Raw genomic sequence first — 21,617 nt, forward strand, 5'->3', positions numbered from 1 at the left:
TTGGTCACTATGTGGTGGTAATATGTGATATGGTAATGGTGTGGTGGTATTCCTCTCTTGTATGTGGTATTATTCAGTCACTATGTGGTTATATGTGGTCCAGTCATGGTGTGGCATTATTTCATTTGTCCACTGTATGTGGTATTGTTTGGTCACTGTGTGGTGGTAATATGTGGTCTGTTCACGGTGTGGTGGTAATTTTTCCCTGTATGTGGTATTATTTGGTCGATATGTGGTGGTAATATGTGGTTTGGTCATGGTGTGGTGGTATTTATTACATGGATGTGGTATTATTTGGTGTGGTGATGATATGTAGTCTGGTCACGGTGCGGCGGTATTTGTCCCTTGTATGTGGTACTATTAGTCTTGGCATAGTGGATTGTGTTGTGTATAAGGTCACTTGTTCTCTCTGATATCAATGAGGGGAAGCTTCTCGATTTCCAATAGAGATTAAATGCCTGAACATTTAACCCTTCCCTGTCATGTGAATATCACACAGTAGTAAATATGCACTTACAGGGGTTCTACAGTGAAAACAAGTAATCACCTATCCTAAGGCCATGTTCACGCATTCAGTATTTGGTCAGTATTTTGACTCAGTATTTGTAAGCGAAAACCAGAAGTGGGTGTTAAATGCAGAAGTGGTGTACGTTTTTCTATTATAGTTTAATCTGATTGTTCCACTCCTGGTTTTGGCTTACAAATACTGATGTAAAATACTGACCAAGTATGAGCCAATACCCTACATTGTGAACATATAAAAGTGGATAAAGGATAAGTTATTGATTGGTGGATGTCCGACTGCTGGGACCTGCACCGATCTGCAGAATGTGCAACTTTTAGCCCCATTAGAATTGAGCGGCATGTACGACTTGACCACTGATCCTTTCATACCCTAAGTGGCTGCACTTTGTTTTTTCTGGAAGTCAGCACAGAGGATGAGTGGAGCTGCGGTCAGACATCCCACCTGCAGCTCCATTTTAAAATTGGGATGAAAATGCCCTGTCAGGGATCTTCTCTCTGAACACATATTTTCCTTTGGGTTTGAATCTCAGGTGTGAGACTGTTACATTATTAGTCCACATGATGCGTTATTGTTGCACTGTACGACTATCATTGATACATTTTTACCTATGAGTCATGACAGTAGTCTCGTTTATATAAATGCACTCTTTATAATTCAATACAAACAGACCTGTCAGCTTGTATAGTTTCTATAATATATTCACTATTATATGTCTAAGTTTGTTTACAGATAGAAAGCAATGTCAGCATAGTCTGCATAAGGGCTCATACTCACTTGCGAGAGACTCGCACAATTCTCGTGCGAGTCTCTCGCATGAAAACCCAGCACTGCCGCCGACACTGGGACCGGAGCGTGCGGCTGCATAGAGATACATGTAGCCACACACTTCAGTCCAAGTGCCGGCGGGAGTGCCAGGTTTTCATGCGAGAGACTCGCACGAGAATCGTGCGAGTCTCTCGCAAGTGAGTATAAGCCCCCAGGCTGTGTGCCCACGATGCAATTTTTAAGCGTTTTTGCTGTGATTTTCGGCACGAAAACGCTGCAAAAACATCTAAAAATCGTGTACAGAACGCACCCCATGCATTCCTATGGCATTCCACACATGCTGTGCTAATACTGCGCTTTTTTCCGCAGCGGAATCGCATCGCGGAAAAAATCGCAGCATGCTCATTCTTTTGTGCGGAATCGCAAAGAATTGCCGCGATTCCGCACCCATAGGAATGCATGAGAATCACTTACTTCCCGCATGTGGCTATGCCCACCATGCGCGAAGTTAAGCGTCTCATGTGCGGTTGGTACCCACGGTGTGGAGGAGAGGAGACTGTCCTCCAGGCCCTGGGTACCATACCCCTGTAAAAAAAAGAATAGAAAATAAAAAATCGGGGTATATTTACCTTCCGACGTCCTGCGCTGCATTCCCGGGCCTCAGCGTTCCCAGTAATGCCTTGCGGCAACATCCTGTGATGACGTAGTCTCACATTACTCTAGCGGTCTCGTGAGATCGCTATAGCAACGCGAGACCAACGTCATCACAGGTCTTGCAAGGCATTACTGGGAACGCTGAGGCCTGGGAATGCAGCACGGGACGTCGGAGGGTAAATATACCCCGATTTTTTATTTTTTTATAATTTTTTTACATTCTTTCTTTTACTATTGAGGCCGCATAGGCGGCCTCAATAGTAAAACCCTAGTCACACTAATCTACCCATTGGAAACTGCAACGATCGGAAGAATGGGGAACTTTTATCCCTGAACAGTGTGAAAATGGATCCAGCTCACACACCGGGGTGTTGATAAAAATCTTTCATTCGGCTTTATTTGGAAAAATTCTTTTTAAAATTATGCAACATCAATTAGGACGTCTCAGACAACATTGCAAATATAAAATAGGGGGTGATGTATGAAAAGAACCATAAGCATTTCGAACAAAAAAGTTCTTGAGCACTGGTCAACTGAGTTAAGTATACTCCTACTTACGGTAATCATTAGGATAAAAAACACATGAGGAAATCATGGCAATACAAATTAAAAACACCGAAGCTGCACAAGAAATACTTCGAAAACATTGCAGAGATATAAGTGGATTAAAATCTTGCCAAATTAACATGATTTATATCAAAAGCATACTTGGACAAATAGTAAATATAAATGTGTTACAAAAAGACAAAAAATATATACAAATTAACAAGTCTGCTGAGATTAAACTCTTGTGAGTATATCTATATACAAGATTACTATTATGTCTCATATGTGAAAGCATGTCTCTAGTAAATGCTCAGATGTAACAATACTGCAAAAACAGAGCAGAGAAAAGAAAAAAAGAGAGGTGGAATAAACTCTGAGGCTGGGGTCACACTAACCGACGCAAAATACGGTCAGTATTTTACATGCGTAATACGGATGAATGACCCCTAAACAGTGCTCCGTATGTCATCCGTAAGCAAGGTGTGGTCGCGTATTTTGCGCATGTAAGCATCCGTATGTAATCCGTATGGTATCCGTATGGCGAGATTTTCTCGCAGGCTTGCAAAATGGACATATAATGGAGCCCTATGACAGGGTTTCTAACAGAAACCAAAGAATAGATATAGACACATAGAATGCATATATATATATATATATAAAAAGTAAAAAAAATAGGCAGCACTCAAATTAAATGTTTTTGATTTATATATATATATATATATGTATTCTACGTGTCTATATCTATTCTTTCATTTCTTTATTAAACCTGTCAGTGTGAGTTTACTGTATAGCGCACTGAATTGCCGGCTTTTCTAAAAGACACCAGGTGCGTATTTCTCGCAAGTCACATGTGTGGTCCGTGTGTAATGCGTATTTTTTGCGCACCCATAGACTTGCATTGGCGTACTACGGGCGTAGTACGCTGACAATTGCAGCATGCTGCGATTTGCACGGACCGTAGAATACGGACGAGAAATATACGGCTGTTGGGAGCTGCCCCATAGAGAATCATTTGTCCGTGTGTAATGCGCGCTTTTAACGCCTCTCACTCGTCCGTATTCCTCTCTAGTATGACCCCGGCCTAAAAAATGTGGTTTTATTTCAGATCCACATGGTTGGCGACGTTTCGGCTCATGCAGAGCCTTTATCAAGCCTTTATAAACGTCGCCAACCATGTGGGTCTGAAATAAAACCACATTTTTTACTCTGAAAAGGAGTGCTGCCTTCATTTTTTTCATACATATATATATATACCGTATATATATATATATATATATATATATATATATATTCCAGCTTCATCCCATTATGGTATCAGCGTTAATCTAAACTTTGGGAAACATGGCTATAAGAAATAAATTATAGTCCAAAAAGGTTATTCTTATACGTGGCCAGCTGCAGTTACTTTATATATGTGCCAAGTGGTGTCACTCAGAATTCCTTCTCCCATAGTGTTGAGAGACCATAAGGCTCTGCTCATATCTGCATTAATTAGTCTACTTTTCTCTTCCACTACAGGAACAGTGAAACAGAATTCACGTAGAGGATGGATTCATCAGATACAAACACATATGGTACTTTTGGATATACACCAAACTTTCTTTTGAGAGTAGCAGTACCACACTCGGCTCTCTGGGTTCTCTGAATCCCAGCAAGCCAAAATGGTAAATAAAACATTACTGAAAGCCAGAAGCTGCTCCATTCACCGAAAGGAGATAACTTCTGGAAGGAGCTCAGCATTCCGTTCAGGTGTATACAGACCATAAAAACTTGCTTTATTTGCAGATGGCCTAACGACTAAATTCTCGCCAGGCCAGGTGGTCTCTATTCTTCTCCCGATTCAAATTTACCAAAACTTTTTATAGGGGGAGAAGAATTTACAGGCTGGTGCCTTATCCTGTTCTGTAGTGTCCTTCAAGGAGGGGGATGAGCCACGGCTAATTATCCCTTCAGAGAGTCTGTGTACAGTGGCTCCGGTTTCGCTTGAGTCGGTGCCTGAGTGCAAGACTCTTGTACCACCAAACTTGTGGCAGGAGGTTCTCTCTTGGACTCTCATGTCTAAGTTGCGTGGGCACTTCGGGATCTAGAGGACTACTGAACTCCTTCTGAGGTCATATTGGTGGCTGTAGTTGGCGCGTGACATTAGTGACTATGTTCTGGCCTGTGTTTCTTGTGCCAAGAATCGGCATTCTGGGCAGAGGCCTGCAGACTTGTTACATCCTCTGCCGGTGGCAGATAGGCCCTGGAAGATGGTCGGGATGAACTTCATCGTGGGCTTGCCAAAGTCCCGCAAAAATACTGTCATCTGAGTAGTCACCGACCATTTCTCCAAGATGGTTCATTTTGTCCCTCCTCCGTGCGTACCATCAGCGCAGGCTTTGGCTGTGCTATTTGTAAGGCACATCTTCCGTCTTCATGAGATGCCTGATAAGATAGTCAGTGACCGGGGTCCCCAGTTCGCTTCTCAGTTCTGGAGAGAGCTTTGTAGGCTGCTCATATTGAGCTTAATCTCTCTTCAGCATATCACTCCGAGACAAATGGGTTGGTAGAGAGAGACAATCAAACTCTGGTCACGCACCTTCGGCATTTTTTCTCTGCCAGGCATAATGACTGGGCATCCTTACTGCCGTGGGCAGAGTTTGCCCTTAACAACTCAGTCGCCAATTCTACAGGGCAGACTCTGTTTCTCCTTAATTATGGTCAGCATCCGTGTGTTCCCATGCCCATGCCTGTCTCGACCTCCAACTCTAGGGTGGTGAACTGGGCTGTGGAGGCTCAAAACATCTGAGACCACACACAGAATTCCATCAGGGCATCTAAGGAGTGAATGAGGGTCTCCACTGACGCGCATCGCCACCCCACTCCTGTCTTCATGCCCAGCCATTTAGTTTGGCTCTCGGCTCATAATATCAAGCTGCGCATAGAGTCCACTAAGTAGGCTCCTCGCTATTTGCGTCCATTCAAGGCTCTAGAACAGGTAAATCTGGTGGTATATTGCCTATCCCTTCCACTGTGTCTGAATATTACTGACACCTTTCACTTCTCCCTCCTGAAACATGTTCAGTTTTCTGTGTCTTCTGCTGAAACTTTGGGTACATCCTTGGATGATTTTGAGGTGAACGCGATTGTTGGTTTCAAGATGGTGCGTGGCAAAAAACTTTTTGTCGATTGGAAGGGACATGGTCCGGAGGACAGGACCTGGGAGCCAGTTGAGCACATTCATGCCCCCCAGCTTATTGCGGCCTTCGAGCGTAGTGAGGGCTTGCCACTAGGAGGGGGGTAATGTTAGGTGTCAGGATTCTCCCTCTGCATGGGATGGATCCCAAGCCTTATCTTCTCCTGCAGTCTCCCATTCAGTCTCAACCGCAGTAGATGCTGCTCAGCAAAGATGTCAGTCTCAGTGTCTTGCTCAGACTTGAGCTGTAAGCATTGTTACTGCTGCCTCTCGAGGTCCAGCTATGGTAACTGGAGCAACAGCAGCGAGCAGTCATTCCTGAGACTAAGTGCAGGATTTGCTCTACTGAGCATGCATGTGAGGTGGTGACCTCTCATTGATGGTCAGTCGTCAGTTGCTCAGGTCCGGTGCTGGCTTCGGATTGTCCACGACCAAAGTCCTGTCTGATTGGCACAGTCTATAAAAGGATCTTTGGCATGCCCGCCAGTGCGCTAAGATCATGTGTATTTGCTGTGTGCGTGTGTAGGTGGGATGTCAATAGCACTACGAGTGTGTTTCTAGACAGGCAGTGTAGGGTGGGAACTCCCGCTTGAACATAGCGTCTATATCGGGCATCCTCAGGGGCAGTGCTCAAAACCACCTGTGTTAATGCAGGTTCAATCACCAGCATAATGGGGGGAGAGCTATAGGGACCCCACTAGCGTCAATTCCATGCTCCTGTGACGTCAAACAGGGCATAGCTTAGAGTGCTCTCAGTTTTCGTACTGCTCTGTGGAGTAACAGAGTCAGGCGCTTTGAACTCTGATCACACCGAGTGACGTTTAACTCGGTGTGTTTATGGTGCTTAATCACGATGTTCCACCATTGTTCTCTAGCTGCAGTTTCACCATCACTCCACGGTGGACCCCGAGTTACGATCACACCTTCTCATAATCTACATATGGTGGGATCTGCAAATCCTAACAGTCAGTACGACAAAATAGCCCAATACTTTATACAAAACAGATGGCAATGGCCTCACATAAGGGCCTGCTATAATCATAAATGGTTCTACTCCATAAGTAACTATATTAACCAGGAGAAACGGAGTACTTAGATCCAAAATTGTGTAAAAAAATATCAAATTTTATTAACACCAAGGTACAGAAAAAAACACATACAATAATCATAACATAATTGCATGTAAAATATGACACCAAGAGCCAGGAAAAGGGAAATGTGGAGGTAACCCATTGAGCACCATCACGCAAGGCCCACCCATTATCAATGAACCCTAAGAAAGGTACAAACAGAGTGCCACTACCTACATACAAAGGCATATAGGGGTCATGACCATACTGAATATCAAAATGGTAGGGGCAAACTGAGTATAACAAAGGGAAAAATTGAATGATGGTAGTCCAGAAAGACCAGCGGTTCCATAGTAAATAGCAATGGGAACGGTTAACTGAGGAGCTCAAATGCCCCAAGCTGAGAAAAAGTTTCCATGTGGAAGTCACATATAGGGCATTGTCGCACGAAGGCCACCTACAGTGGGTAAGCCCTACCGAAGTACAGGCCAACAACTGCTACCTATATGTAACAAAGTAAATGTCACATAGCCGAGGCATATAGGATATAACAGAAAAAATGGTATAAACAGTAGCGATCCCAAAACCGCTAATAATGCGATGATAGCAAGAGGTCATCTGGTGGTGGGGACACTTACCTAATGGTGCTCAAGTCCCCCAGACTGTGGTAGCATCTCCAACGCGCGTTTCGCGCTTACAGATAGCGCTTTCTCAGGTGTATAGGGAGGGGCTACGACCGGGCAAGGAGCGTAGCACGGAGGGATCTATTGTACCCCCGAGTATCTATTGACAGAGGGGGTTCTTGTAGGAAGGGTGTTCCTCGATATCCGGGCTCTCTTCGGTTTATTTCAGCTCATAATCACGAGTGGGATCATATGCGAGACGTTCTCACCAAACATTGGGCAATTCTGAGATCCGAACCCTCATTGAATCAGGCAATTGGAGAATTTCCTCTTATGACCCCAAGAAGGTCCAAGAATTTAAAGGACCTCCTTGTTAGGAGTCATTATGTCCCTGCTCTAACCAATCCATTTGGTACTAAGGGTCCTATAGCTGGCTCATTCCCGTGCGGCCACTGTCTTGCCTGCCGGAATGTCTCGCGGTGCACTATGTTCCATAACTCTGATGGGACAAGAGATTTTCGTATTACCGAACGTATATCATGTGGTAGCACCAATGTGGTGTATTTTGCTATCTGTGGATGTTCCCTTATATACGTCGGGCTAACCTCTAGAGAACTTCGTGTGAGGATACGTGAACATGTGCGTGACATTCTGGCGGCCAAGACGGTGACCGACCATTCGATCTTAAAGACGATCCCTCGCCATTTGAAATTGGTGCATGACTGTGATCCACAGACATTCATGGTGAGGGGGATAGATCGTGTCCATTTAGGGATTAGAGCCGGTAACTACAAAAAAATCCTGGCACAAAAAGAAACCAAGTGGATTGTGTTGTTAGATACGATAGCCCCGAAGGGCCTCAATGAGTCTCTGAGCTTTGCCTCGTTCCTGTAGTTGCTAATTTTTATTTTGGTCACGTCCACCACTGTTGTCTACTCCTCATGTCTGTGTTTTATTTGTTTTTAACTAACTTATTTCTTTTTTTAATTTTTAGTTATTGTTCCCTGTTTGCTGTTCTGGATACATGGATTTATTACCGTTCTCCTATCATGGTTCCAACTCTAACGTTACCATTGGTCTTTTGGTGATTGGATATCATACCTGGATTCTCTGTTCTCATTATACCTCATATATATTTTTCTTTATTTATTTTTTGTTGTTTTTTTCATTTTTTTATTTTTTGATTAAAATGATGATTAATGACAGTGGAAGATACTCTGGAAGGATAGAGATTTAATGGGTGATTCATGCCCTCTAAGGATATGGATATTCGGCGCCATGCATATACTTATTTTGTTTTTTTGAATTTAATCTGGTTATTTATACATTCTTTAAACCGGATCACAACCCGCTCTTGTTAGTATCCTGTGGCTGTGCGCATGCGGCTGGTGTCCCCCATATACCTCCCCATGGGTGCTGTGTCCTTTATGCATGCGGTGTGGGCGCTGGGGATTTTTGTCCCGGGGCGTACGCCTATTGCTGGACGCTGGTCTCCATGCTGGAGGTTTGGATGGTGTCACGACGCATGCGCCGTTGTGGCCATTAGTGATTGGTTCATTCTAGTCACATGAGCGGACATGTGACCGTTACCATAGATACAAAAGGTCCTGTGCCAGTAATGGCCATATCTCCTTGAGAAAGCGCTATCTGTAAGCGCGAAACGCGCGTCGGAGATGCTACCACAGTCTGGGGGACTTGAGCACCATTAGGTAAGTGTCCCCACCACCATATGACCTCTTGCTATCATCGCATTATTAGCGGTTTTGGGATCGCTACTGTTTATACCATTTTTTCTGTTATATCCTATATGCCTCGGCTATGTGACATTTACTTTGTTACATATAGGTAGCAGTTGTTGGCCTGTACTTCGGTAGGGCTTACCCACTGTAGGTGGCCTTCGTGCGACAATGCCCTATATGTGACTTCCACATGGAAACTTTTTCACAGCTTGGGGCATTTGAGCTCCTCAGTTAACCGTTCCCATTGCTATTTACTATGGAACCGCTGGTCTTTCTGGACTACCATCATTCAATTTTTCCCTTTGTTATACTCAGTTTGCCCCTACCATTTTGATATTCAGTATGGTCATGACCCCTATATGCCTTTGTATGTAGGTAGTGGCACTCTGTTTGTACCTTTCTTAGGGTTCATTGAAAATGGGTGGGCCTTGCGTGATGGTGCTCAATGGGTTACCTCCACATTTCCCTTTTCCTGGCTCTTGGTGTCATATTTTACATGCAATTATGTTATGATTATTGTATGTGTTTTTTTCTGTACCTTGGTGTTAATAAAATTTGATATTTTTTTACACAATTTTGGATCTAAGTACTCCGTTTCTCCTGGTTAATATAATCCGTTTCTCCTGGTTAATATAAATCCTAACAGTCACCCAACACGCTCAGGGAGTGCTATAAAAAAATAAAAACTATTTTATAGAAAAAATAATTATTTTTGCATCAATTTATACTGAGAGCTATAGCTTATTTATTTTTCTGCTGATGGCGCTGTGTGGCAGCAGCTTGATTTTTGCGGGACAAGATGACGTTTTCAGCAGTACCATTTTTATTTACATCCATCTTTTTGATCGCATTTTATTGCAGTTTTTGTTCAGCGGTCTGATGATAAAGCATTGTTTTTGCCTCATTTTTTAGGATATGTGCACACGTAGCAGAAAATTTCTGCTTAAAAACCGGACTCCCTTCCCAGAAACCGCGCGGCTTTTATGCGTTTTTTTCCGCGCGGTTCTTGACACATAGAAATAGCCAGAAATGCAGAAAAATCCGCGAAATTAATGAGCATGCTGCGTTTTTTACCGCAAAGCGTTTTTTTCGCAGTAAAAAACTCATCAATATGCACAAAAAGTGCAAAATGAATAGAAATGAATGGGAAGCTTATTTTTAGCGTTTTTTAGCAGATTTTTTGGCAAATCCGCTAAACAAAACGCTAAAAAAACGCTGTGTGTGCACACAGCGTTATTTATTTTAACTAGTGGGAAAGTTTTACAGAGCGGGTTGTTACGGATGCAGCAATACCAAATATGTGTACTTTTACTGTTTTTTTATGTACATAAATGTATTTATTGGTAAAATATTTATTTTATTTTTTTTCTTTATTTGGAAATTTAAAAAAAAAATATTTTTACGCATTATATGTTTTTTCTTTATTATATTGTCCCATATAGTAATTAAACATTACTATATAACATTAGATTGCTGATCTGATACTGCACAGCAGAGTATCAGATCAGGATCTGGGCGCCTTCCCTGCAGGACCTGGAAGGACTCCGCGGCTATCTTGGTGCCAAGGGTCTCTATGGAGACCATAAGAACGTGATCGCATTGTGTTGTTCTGATGGAAGCACTCAGGGAGCCCCCTCCATGTGCGATGCTTCTCTATGCCGCTGTCAGTACTGACAGCAACATCAGAGGAATTAAATGTCAACAATCGGTGCTAGCAACAGTCGTAAGCATTGCTGCAGGGTGTCAACTGTCACATACAGCTGACAGCCACATGCAATCACTGCGGCGCTCAGGGTGAGGTCGCGTGATCGCAGCACTGTACTAGTACTACTCTTTGTGCAAACGCACCTCACGCAGAGCAGTACTAGTACGGCGCATGTTGCAAAATTCTGAAGTCCAACCTTAAAGTTTGAGTCCTAGCTGGTCTTCCTCCTCTTGTAACACAAAATTCAAGGATGGAATGATTGCTGCCTTCTAAATTCCTGGCCACCTTTATGTCTTCAACCATTTACTCCAGGGGAGGAGTCCTAAATAGATCATTTGCATATTCCCAGTGCCTTCTGGAATAAGTGAAGAGTCTCTGCGAGCTCAAAGAACACTGGATTTTGGCCATTGCAGCTGAATGGAGACACGTTTTTCACCGCTTTCATATATCATTAACAATAAGAACATGGAAGAGGCCAGGGCCCAGGAGTCATTTGGTGAGCTGCATTTCTTGCTACATGTTCACAGACTTACCAGTGGAAAATCCAAACTTCACATGCCAGAAAAGCAAGCTTGTGTCCCTATTGGAGGAAAAGTTGCAAAATCTACAAGAAAGGTTAGCTACATTGAAGATTATTAAGGAAGGTGAAGAGTTCTTAGAAAGAGCAGAATTATCTCTTCATGTTACAGAAAGAGAAGAAATTCAAAGTGCACCTGAAGAAACAGAGGAATGGAAGCATGTGACCCAGAGAAGCAGTAGGATTGGGAGCCAGTCAGCACCCATACTGCTCAAGAATCACTACCAGGCTCTCACGCAGGAGAATGATGAAGAAATACATCAGGATAAGACTTTGCCCACAAAGAACAAGTCCTCCTGTATGGAGAAAGAATTATATTGTGAAGAAGAAACGGAGAGTTGTGGTCATGGGGGATTCCCTGTTGAGAGAAACAGAGGCCGCTATCTGCAGACCGGATACAGCCTCAAGAGAAATGTGCTGTCTTCCAGGTGCAAAAATTAAAGATGTGTCTGACAGGATATCAGGACTCTTCAGACCTACAGATGACTACCCATTCCAGCTAATACATGTGGGGACAAATGATACAGCAAGAAACCACCTGGTAAAAATCTGCAGTGACTTTGAAAACTTAGGTAAGAAAGTGAAAGAACTGGGAGCGTAGGTGGTCTTCTCATCCATCCTAACAATGGATGGCCATGGAAAAAGGAGGTGGAATAAGATTCTGCAGGTGAACAACTGGCTACGTCGATGGTGCCATCTGCAAGGATTTGGATTTCTGGATCACGGAGTGAATTACCTATATGATGGACTACTTTCTAGAGAGGGAGTGCACCATACGAAGACTGGAAAACATGTATTTGGAAGTCGCCTTGCTACATCTTGCTCTTCAGGATAGCTTCATACTAGAATAATGTCATGGGGCAGTAAAGGGAAAACAGGGGATGTGGAACCAGGGCCCCTGAACTGCCCCTAAGACTAAGGGGGTGCCCTGACTTTCCTTAACTTGGGGGTACACTTAAAGGTAGTGAGGCCCAAGTCTCCGACCTGTCCCTGTCTCCTGTTCAGCCCTGAGCTAAACACCCAACCCCCTCCCCAGGAGGTGAGACAGGGAATAAAGTAAACTGCACCAAAAACCAGGGAAAGGGTAATACAGACACCTCAGGGTTAAATAAACTGAAAGACAAGACTTAGCTTGCTCTGCGACAATGCCCCAGGATAGCAGAGTTAGCCACTTGAAAACAGCAGACAACTGAAGATCCAAAGAACTCTGTCAGCTCCTGAACTCCAGCTTGGTTGGTCTCCAAAGACACACAATATCACCAACAGTTAGATGGTGCACCTGATGAGCTCATGTAGGAAGGTGAGAGTGGTTTCCACCTGCATAGATAATTAATCACAATGCAGTAACACCAGCAACTACCGGGGGAAAAGCTCACCAGAAGACCACCTAGTGATGCAGTAACACCCTTGACCCCCAGGGACAAAAACTAATATTAACCCCCGATGGCCTGAAAGGAAAAAAAAGTTTTAATATGAGAGCCCGGATCTGCCACAGATCCAAAAATGGATCGTGAAAGCACCCCCTTTCAATGAGGGGCCTCTGGACCCTCAACACCACACCTCACCAGAAAACCACCTATCGTGAGGACACCTAGATCCACCAGAGTTCACCTCAACCACCTGACTCTCAGGTTTATGGCAAACGTGGCAGATGGAAGTGGCAATGCATGCTTTGGAGGCAACACAAATCTCCAGAGTGCCAACCTGGGGAACGAGTTGGGAATGGGCATTACTGGGGGTAACTCCAGCTGGTAAGTCCCCGGGCCGAGAATGGATGACACCCGATACGGCCCGATCACATGAGAATGCCAGACCTCAGCAGCACACTTCCACTGGATGTTTTTAGTGGACACCCACACATACTCGTTCACACACAGGTCCGGACCTGAACGTTTATTGCCACCTACTCGTTTGCCACAAGATGGTGAACTCTCCAAGGAACTGACAACAAAGGCGTCCCTCTGTGTCCACACACTCACATCCCCACAATATTCAGAGGGAGCCACCACCCTCCGCAGATCCTTCCTCCTAAGAGGACTCTGATTAACCGAATTGGCAAATGGTGAGGGTTGAGACTGGCCCCTACTCTCTGTCAGCACCTCATGATACTTGCATGTGGTTTTTTCCTGAGGAAGAAGTTCTGTGAAACTTCGAAATGCGTTGAATAAAGACCACTGTAATAATAATTGTTCATAGTGATTCGCAGCGCGGATTGTCTGACCACTTTTTTACCTGTCCTGCATCTTCTATGTCGGTCCCTCATGGATCTGTGGTTTCTGCAGCAGCGAATCCTCCATGCTTATTACAAGCTCCATCTAGTGAGTGTATTATTTTTAAATTGATATACCTACACTGGATAATGCACTATTGCGCTATTTCTCTTCAATAGTATCCCTATTAGAAGTGGAAAGGAAGAACAAAGACAAAAAAATCTAACTAATTAAAATATTGGAGAAAGAGAAACCAATCACAAACTAAAATGCTTCTATGCAAATGCACAAAGCATGCGCAACAAACAAGGAGAACTGGAACTACTAACACAGGAAAAGCAATATGATGTCATTGGAATCACTGACACTTGGTGGGATCAATACACATGATTAGAATACAAGGCTAGAAGGATACAACTTATTTGTGAGAAACAAACTTGATAAACGAGGAGGAGGTGTTGCATTGTATGTTAGAAAAGCATATATTTGCACAGAGATGCAAGCTTCAGAGACTGGGAGTTCTGTGGAAACTGTTTGGGTAAGAATACAAGGACAGAACAACGGAAAGGACACCATTGTAGGCATTTGCTACAGGTCGCCAGTGCAAGATAAAGATATGACATAGTGGTCATGGGAGATTTCAAATATCCAGACATTTATTGGGATTCTCTCAGGCAAAACTAACAGGTCAAGCAAATTCTCATCCTCTCTTGCTGACAACTTTATCTTCCAAAAGGTAGAGAAGAAAACAAGGGGATCTGCTACCTTGTATCTAATCCTTGTAAACAGGGATGGAATGGTTGAGGAGGTAAGTGTGGCTGGGACACTAGGAGGTAGCGACCTTGCTGTTTTAAAATTTTGGATAACTAGAGGAGGAAGACCTGTGAAGATGCAAACTTCAAGGTTACATTTGAGAAAGGCAGATTTTAAGGGATTCAGAAAGAGATTTGGAGGGATCCAATGGGTGGATATCATTAAGTACAAAAATGTCCAGGAAGGATGAGAAATTTTGAAAAATTAGATTCTCAAAGCACAATCGTTAACAATTCTGAAAAGAGGGAAGAATAGGAAGCATTTCAGGAAACCAGGGTGGATGAACACATAACTTAAACACGTGCTAAAAAGGAAGAAAGAAATGTTTAAGAAATGGAAAGAGGGAGGCATATCTAAAGAAGAATATAATGCTGTCTGCAGAACCTGCAGGGGACACATCAGATTAGCTAAAGCTGACAGTGAATTAAGGCTTGCAAGAGACATCAAAAGCAATAAAAAAGGATTTTGGGGATATGTGAAAAGTTAAAGAAAAGTCAAACATGCTATAGGATTTTTACAAGATGAAAATGATGAAATGGTAAGAAAGGATGTTGAGAAGGCCGAACTTTTAAATTCCTATTTTGCATCTGTTTTCTCTCAGAAAGGAAATGTAATATCAACTCGTCTTCACTCTCCTATTAAAGGAATAGAAGAATCCAGGCTATCTATAAACAGAAAGATAGTGAGGGAATGCTTAGCTAATATAAATGAATTCAAGTCTCCAGGTCCAGATGAATTACACTCCAGAGTACTGAAGGAGACAGCAGAAGAAATTTTTGAACCACTCTCCATAATCTTTGAAAATTATTGGAGATCAGGAGAAGTCCCAGAAGACTGGAGAAGAACAGATGTTATCCCTATCTTTAAAAAGGAAAAGAAGGTGGACCTAGGGAACTATAGGCCAGTGAGTCTGGCTTCTATACAGGAAATATCTTTGAACAAATTATTAAACAACATTTATGTACGTACCTGAATAAGAATGAAGTAATTAACCAGAGTCAGCATGGGTTTGTAACTAATAAGTCATGTCAGACTAACTTAATTTCGTTCTATGACAGAATCACTGACTGGGTGGATAAGGGAAATACTGCAGATATAGTATATATTGACTTCAGCAAAGCATTTGACAAAGTATCTCACATCATCCTTATTGAAAAAAATGACTAAGTATGAAATGGACAAGGCAACTGTTAGGTGGATTCATAACTGGCTTAGTGATTGGACACAAAGAGTGGTCGTAAATGACTGCACATCCAGTTGGAAGAATGTGGGGTACCACAGGGCTTTGTTCTGGGCCCTGTATTGTTCAACATCTTTATCAATGATTTAGATGAAGTAATTGAGGGTACACTGATTAAATTTGCTGATGATACAAAGTTAGGAGGGATAGCTACTTGTTAGGCGTCGGGTTCCTGCAGCTGCACAGCGGGAATCGAGAGCTTTGCATACAGTGGTCTCCCGTTCTCCACCAACCGCTCAGGAGCCTGCACAGCAATCTCGGCGTCCCAGACACTCTGCTCAGACCAGCTCTGTAGGACTGGTTGTTGCTGCCACCTCTGGGTCAGCAATAGCAGCGCAGGCTGTCCTGCAGCAAGCCACTCCAGAGGCTAAGTCCTCTCGTCCCGCTACTGGGCATGCTCACGAGACGATCCCCCATTGGAGATCAGGAGTCACATGCTCAGGTCCTTCTCCTGATCTGATTGGTCCATCTCAGAGATCTAGAACGTCTCGGCAGCGCACGGCTATAAAAGGCCCACATGGCCGCTCGGCCATGAGCTAGTATTGACTCTTCTTGCTAGATGTGTGAATGGTGATGGATGTATGATTCTGGTGACTGACTTATTAAGATTCCCCTCCCTCTGATATTATGCATGTGGATAGGGAACTATAGAAAGAGTCAGCGCCAGTCAGTGGCAAACCTTAGGCCACTGTGCACACCGCACCTCTACACTAGCGTCCAGTGGTGTCACGTCTCTCACGGTACTATCGCATAGTGGCTGTGTCTGCCGCAGCATTGCATTCAGCAGCATTTACCAGCATCCGCAGTAGCGACGCCGCACGCGCAGTAGGTCTAGATGGACACCGTCCCCTGTCTTGGACCCATGTCCTGTGACCTGATACCGTGCGTGCAATTTAGCTGAGACCTGTGAGTCTAACAGGCTCGGTGTATATGTTTATGTTACAGCGCCTCTGTGAGTTAACAGAGTCCACTCTGCGCATATCAGGTCACGTTGAACCCGTGCTCATTATACCGCCATATAGCACGTCTGCCATTGTCTAGCAGTGGTTTTAGCACCTACTGCATGGTGGACCCCGGGCGGCGAACGCACTTTCTATTATTTAATATTTAGTGCGTTCCGCCATCCCTAACAGCTAATACTATAGACGAGTGAGTTTTCAGAAAGATATAAATAAACTGAAGCAGTCAGCAACAACTAACAGAATGGTTTTTAGCAAGGAAAACTGCAAAGTACTACATATGGGCAATAAAAATTAAAAAAGCATATACAGAATGGGAGGAATAGGGCTAAGCAACAGCACGTGTGAAAAAGACTGGGGTATACCAATAGATCATAAACTAAACATGAGTCAACAGTGTGATGCAGCAGCAAAAAAGGCAAATGCAATTCTAGGATGTATTAACAGAAGCATACACTCTATGGTTACAGGATTTAAGAATGTTTAGCTTGCAAAAAAGAAGACTGAGAGGAGACTTAATAGCTGTCTGTAAATATCTCAAGGGCTGTCACATTGTAGAAGGATCATCCTTATTTTCATTTGCACAAGGAAAGACTAAAAGCAATGGGATGAATCTGAATAGGAGGAGACACAGAATAGATATTAGAAAAAACTTTTTGACAGTGAGGGTGATCATTGAGTGGAACAGGTTGCCATGAGAGGCGGTGATTTCTTCAATGGAAGTCTTCAAACAGGACAGACTTCTGTCTGGGATGATTTAGTGAATCCTGCTTTGAGCAGGGGGTTGGACCAGATGGCCCAGCACTTTACCATTCTATTCTATGATTCTACTCCCTGTTGGTAAGAATTAGGTCCAAGATTGCAGATTCTCTTTTTCTCTCTCTTCTACCTTTTGAAAAATAAAGTTGTCAGCAAGAGAAGACAACAATTTTCTGGACCCATTACGTTTGCCAGAGAGAGATTCACAACAAATATCTGGATAGTTAAAATCTCCCATGATCGTTATGTCATACTTTTTGAGAACATAAACATCTGATGCAAAAAAAGTTCATCCATTTCTTCAGTATGTCAAGGTGGCCTATAGTAAACACTTACAATAGTGTTCTTTCTGTTCTTCTCTCCTTGTATTCTTACCTAAACAGTGTATACAGAGCTACCATTCCAAGCTTGGATTTCTGTAAAGAAATATATACATTGTTGGTTCAGTTTATCCTATTTTTAAGATTGGGCATAAGGTTTTTTGTCATCTAGAAATATTAAACTTGAAGTGCTATTGGCGAAGTTGGGTTCAAAGTTTATTGGTAACTATGAGATGCTGAAGGTGGTCAATCCAGTGGCATACAATTTAAAGCTTCCTTCATCACTTTGCATCCGTAACATGTTCCATAAATCCCTATTAAAGGAGTTTGTCCCTTTGGCAGTGTCTCCCTCATCCCCGCCTCCTCCGGTTTCCTTTGACGGTGGCTTGGAGTATGAGTTTCAGAGAGCTGTGGATTCCTGTAGGGTCTGAAATGCCCTCCAATATTTCATACTCTGGAGGGCCTTCCATCTAAAATTTCCTGGGAAAATTGTGGGTCCAGTGGCACCATAGAAGAGAAGGTATTATCACAATTTCACCACTCAGTGTGTTTGGGATGCATTTACTGATGCCTCAGCTGTCCAATCAGGTACAGGGGTGCACAGACGATGTCAGTACTTTGATTAACAGCTCAGTGTCCAGTCTGATGCAGTCCCATGCTGAGCTGTCAGTGTTTTGATTGTCCAATCTGAGACTGGGAGGGGAGGTGCTGACTGTATAAGGGGGTGAGATATAATGTTTTCCATGCTTCCCTTCCCTCTGATTGTCTTATGGTTCTTAATGTTCACAAATGTGTTTTATAATAATTGCCTGCGGTACTGCTACATGTATAACTATTTATTACCGCTCATTGTTTATGGTATTGTCACTTGAATGTGTTACCATTTTATAGAAAACTGTAATATATTGCCTTGTAGTCCTGTGTTATAGTATTGCAGATATATGCCTTTTGTACATGTACAGTTAGGGAAAGTTAGTGCATCCTTTCTTGGGACATTAGAGGAGGGCACTAGATAGTTTCCCCATAGACCGGGTAGATGTAATTATGTTTTGGGCCTCTTGATGGGGGTATACTAGTGAGGCCTGATAGGATGTTCATAGAGAGTTAATTGTAGGAGGGGCTGTCAGGAGTTAAGGTTAGTGCTGAAGAGCAGTTTAGTCAACGGGGCCAGGGTGCCCAAGTGTCCACATGGGCTATAGGCCCAGACAGCTCGGCAGCCACGTAACGCTAAGTCGTTATAGCCCACGTTACCCACGGCCACTGCGGGTCTTTGCAGTGGGTCAGTACAGAAAAAGGAAGATGTGGTGTCTGATCGCCTGCGTCAATGCTTTTAGGGCAGAAATTGGCTGGACTAAGGAAATGGAATGAGTTGGAACTTTGACAGATGGGCCGGATGCTTTAACAGGGGCCACCAAATGTAGTGACTGATGAATTTGTGTCTGGGGCTAAACAGGCTGAAGGAAATGTCATTATAGTGAGGTCAGGCCAGGAAGGAACTGGGAAGCAGTCTGAGATGGTTTGGTCCGGGCGTGTACTGCACAGAAGTGACAGCAAACAAGGGAAAGATGAGGAAGCAAGCAAAAGTTATGATTTAGATGTAACGTGCAAAATCATAAGTAAAGAAAGTGTTAAAGTTGTCTTGGACTGTGTCTCCATTGATGTGAGTCACCTAGAAGAGGGACTGTTATGGCCTGGGACGTGCCAGGCTGAAGCTGAATCTGGAGATGCAGAAATGCTGAGAAGAGTATTATTTCATGTAGGAGAAGGACTGGACATAGCTGCTACAGTAATACAGGTCATGACTACAGTCCTGTCCCTCCTTTACAACTGCTTCCAGGTGTTCATTGTTCCAGGTGATTTCCCAGTTACTTAACAGGGCTGTTAGTCCCAGACCTCTGCCAGACATAGCTTCAGCTAAGTGTGGTTGCTTTTCTCTGTGCCTGGTGTTTTGCTTAATGATCTTATGTTCCCTGACCTTAGATCTCATTACCTGACTACGCCTTTGTCTCCTCCCACTGTTTATGACAGACCCTCCTGGCTTTTGATCTCAGACCCTGGGATTATCCTGACTCATGGCTTGTCCATGAGAAGTGACTCAGCATCACAATATCCATTGACTTTTCTCTGGATTTTCAAATGGTGTTGTAAAATACCTTTCTGTTAAAATTAGAAAATTGTGTGGTTCCCAACAACAAAATGATCATTAATTAAACTCACTGATTATTCAAACTGCATAGCTTTAAGGGGATCTTCTTACATTGGAAAACACTATGTGCCTGCAGCTATAGGGTTATTCTATATGTAAGTATATTTCTTTTTTTATTTTATTTTATATAGTGCTAACATATTCCACAGCGCTTTACAGTTTTGCACACATTATCATCACTGTCGCCAATGGGGCTCACAATCTAAATTCCCTATCAGTATGTCTTTGGAATGTGTGAGGAAACTGGAGTACCCGAAGGGAACCCACGCAAACATGGGGAGAACATACAAATTCTTTCCAGCTGTTGTCCTTGGTGGGATTTGAACTCAGGACTCCAGCGCTGCAATGCTAACCATTGACCCACTGTGCTGCCCAGTTAAGTAGCCTTATAATGCTACCGTGCTTAAGGAAAGGGCAGCTTCTGGGAGAAAATTAACTTATTTCCCCCTGGAAGCTGCCAGCTTTCAGTCATATGTGCCTGCACAGAGCAGTTTAATCACTGCTTACATCAACACACACTATACTGCACTTTGATTGACAGACGAATTGACAGATGTCTCTGTGCACAGCTATCTTAATCAAAGTGCCAGGGTATACTTACAGTTGCTGCTCACATTATAATGGTGAGTGGTGAATAAAGCTGCTCCAAGCACATCCCTATAACTGAAACCAGACAGCTCTCAGGAGGAAAAAGGTTCATTTTGACCTGGTAGCCACACTTTAAGTAAAGCGTATGGCAGCATTTTAACACTATTTACAGTGGGTATGGAAAGTATTCAGACCCCTTTAAATTTTTCACTCACTGTTTCATTGAATCCATTTGGTAAATTCAAAAAAGTTCATTGTTTCTCATTAATGTACACTCTGTGCCCCATCTTGATGGAAAAAACAGAATTGTAGAAATTTTTGCAAGTTTATTAAAAAAGAAAAAATTTCACATGTCATAAGTATTCAGACCTTTTGCTCCGTATTGAATAGAAGCACCCTTTTGAGCTAGTACAGCCATAAGTCTTCTTGGGAATAATGCAACAAGTTTTTGACACCTGGATTTCGGGGTACTTTCCATACTCACTGTATATGAAGATAGTAAACTAATCTCCTGGTGTACTGTAACTGCTACTGTTTTGAGCTTAAAACTCTCTAAACATAATGTCTAAGGCTAGGTTCACATTTGCGTTTGAATCCGCAGTGTATCATCTGCATTCTCAAGCGCATGCAAAAACGCATGCAAACGCATGTTTACGCAGCATTTTTATCTGCATCATCTTATGCATGACGGCAAAATAACGCAGCGTTTACATGCGTGTGTATGCGTTTTTTCATGCGTTTGCGTTTTTTATGCGCGTGCGTTAGAAATTTCCAATTTTTTCCAGTAGCTTTTCCTTGACATCAGACACCCAGTAGGCATTTTTCATGGGATTTCTATATATATAGACACACTGCACTGAGGAAATCCTCGTCTTTGGCTGCTGTATTTAGCTGTAAGATGGATCTTGACCTGGACAGCTTCCTAGAAGATCTGGATTTACAAATGAAGTTGGCTGCTGCGCTTGCTTTTGCTTGTCAAGAACACAGAAGAGAAAGATAGAGAAGACGTCGTCGTCGCTATTGGCAACACCCCATCCTTGAACTCCGAAAGAGCCGTGGAGCCTACCACTCTTTGTACACTGAGCTGCAGCAAAACCCGGAGAAGTTTTTTGACTACACGAGGATGTCACAACAGAGCTTCC

Source organism: Dendrobates tinctorius, unplaced genomic scaffold (genome assembly GCF_039654945.1).
Source record: "Dendrobates tinctorius isolate UK_male_01 unplaced genomic scaffold, ASM3965494v1 ptg000030l, whole genome shotgun sequence".
In the NCBI taxonomy this organism is placed as follows: domain Eukaryota; kingdom Metazoa; phylum Chordata; class Amphibia; order Anura; family Dendrobatidae; genus Dendrobates; species Dendrobates tinctorius.